This window comes from Chrysochloris asiatica, unplaced genomic scaffold (assembly GCF_000296735.1).
Source record: "Chrysochloris asiatica unplaced genomic scaffold, ChrAsi1.0 scaffold00216, whole genome shotgun sequence".
NCBI lineage: Eukaryota > Metazoa > Chordata > Mammalia > Afrosoricida > Chrysochloridae > Chrysochloris > Chrysochloris asiatica.
Window position 1 is genome coordinate 177796 of NW_006408734.1, and position 2253 is coordinate 180048.

Consider the following 2253-nt stretch of genomic DNA (forward strand, 5'->3'; position numbering starts at 1 on the left):
ACTACAAAGTTACTTTTCCTGGTTTCAATTGAATCAGTAACCAAATACTGAGAAGACTGAACCTACATGTAAAGGAATGGGTTGGTATAAAACAAAAACCAAAAAAAAAACACAAAAAACCCAACCAGGCCAATAGTTTACAAGATTGTTCACCCATTTATGCCAGCAGATCCTAAACGGCAATATTGCTAACCATCGGATTAGATATCAACGAGGTATTAGACATTAATACCAGCAGCAAGGTAGTAGGCATTCCATGAATCATGACCTTTTACTAAAAAACACGGGGATTCCAACTTTCTGTAAAGAAATGGCTCTCTAAATGGATCAAAAGCCCGCTTAACTTTGTTTGGCTTATTTAAACATTATTTGTCCAGTTTTCTCACCTGGGTAGAGAGGTTTTTAGCAGAAGTTAAGATTTGCCATTCAGGGAATTTGCAAATAAACAGTTTCAATTATATGACTATCTCAATAATGAAGTTTCAAGTTGTCCAATTAATTACTAGAACATTTATTTGATTTGAAAGTCTATGGCTTAGAATTGTTTAAAATTTTACTTGAGATCTATTTCTTGAGTTGCGCAGAATGATAGCATCCCTGAAACAATACAAACTTACCCATGGTTATAAACTCCAGTTTTGTACAGAAGTTTTGTTTTTGGTGAATGTGAAATAAAAGACATTTACATATACACAAAAACAACCCAAAACCCAGAATGGTCCTTAGGCATATATTTATGGGTTAAACCCAAGTTCTGATTCAGTAATGACTAAGTAAAAATTCCCAAAATTTAGAAAAGCTATTCTCTAATGCAGAGGAAATAATACACCATGATATCGAATTTTTTTTTCTGGTAAATGAAGCAACTACAGAAAGCTTTTATTAATCTGTTCAAAATAACCAGTGCTATTGATGCAACAAAAAAAACAAATAAAAACCCCAACAGCTCCCCCAATACTACTTCAAAACAAACATATCAAACTGGATTTTCATTAGAATGTAGTTATTCTTCACACTAATAAATCAAAAAACAAAAAACCAAGACCTCAATTATATATATATATATATGTAAATATATATAAAAAGCAACACAAGCAATCATTGAGCTTCATTTTCTGGACAAGAATGCCAAGTTAGTCTCTCTTCATAAAACACAATTACAATTTGAGGGCATTTCATGTTTGTCTCTTTTGCCAGCACCAAGTCTGCCTCATCTGAATCCTTCCATTTCATAAGAAACATTAATTCTCCACTGCTGTCTGTGGCACCAATTATTCACTCAGGATCAAAACCTCTGGCAAAGCCCCTTGGTTTGCCAGCTGTTTTGTGGTTTGAGTTCATTATAGCATCTCTTTTTTTCTTTGATTTGCTGTCATCAGATTCACTGTCAGACAAAGATTTCCTTTTTGTACCATCCTTTTCTTTACTAGCTTTTTGAGAATTCAGGAATGCCTCAATTAATTCTGGACAATCTAAGTTTTCCTCAGGTTCCCAAGTATTATCAGCATCAGTAAATCCCTTCCACTTCAGGAAATACTACACCTTCCCATTAACTACACATCGGTCCAGCACTTTTCTACCACAAACTCTCGGGTTCTGCTTCTTCAACTTTTTTATTCTTTCCATTCTGTTTCTTTCCCATTTTTCTGTAATGTAGTTTTATTGGAGGCCATTTTTTACTGCAGACTTACTTGAAGAGCTATTATTCACCACCTCCTGGGTCTGCTGCGTCTCGGGCCCTGCGCGCCTCCAGCTCGAGCCACATCCAAGGAGGAGGCCATCGCTGGGAGTAGAGGGCTCCATACATTATTTTTAAATGGTACAAAACAAAAAGTATCTCCATCAGGTACTATGCTACTGTGACACAGGTACTATGTCAGAGCCATTATAATGCATTAAAAGCTCATGCATATACATGATATGAAGTGAGGGCAGGTGCACAAGAATACCCATATGTGCAGATAGTATCCACTTGACCTGGCCTCAATAGCTGGATGATCAGAACTCGACTAGAAATACAAAGAAGAGGGGGAAAAAAAGAGTAATCCGCTACAATTTGATGAACTTGACCTTTACTTATAAATGTAGCAGCTCAAAAGAGGGAACAAATCTTTACAGCAAGGATCATTCCCACCCCCTCAGTACACAGGGTTGACAGGGATGGGCAACTTAGACATTGGCTACCCAAAATGGGGTGGCTACAAAGGCAAGTAGTGAATGGCTTACAAGCTTTCAAGAAGGAGCCTAGTTCCA

At 36.8% G+C, this 2253-nt stretch overlaps 1 protein-coding gene and 1 pseudogene across 1 annotated transcript in view; both read right to left on the bottom strand.

The window, feature by feature from the left end:
* The window catches only part of LOC102840903 (methionine aminopeptidase 1-like), a 149437-nt gene that overhangs the window by 77789 nt on the left and 69395 nt on the right, over positions 1 to 2253 (bottom strand). The gene's annotated exons all lie outside the window — the stretch shown is intronic.
* On the bottom strand, positions 1099 to 1673 carry LOC102834756 (annotated as a pseudogene).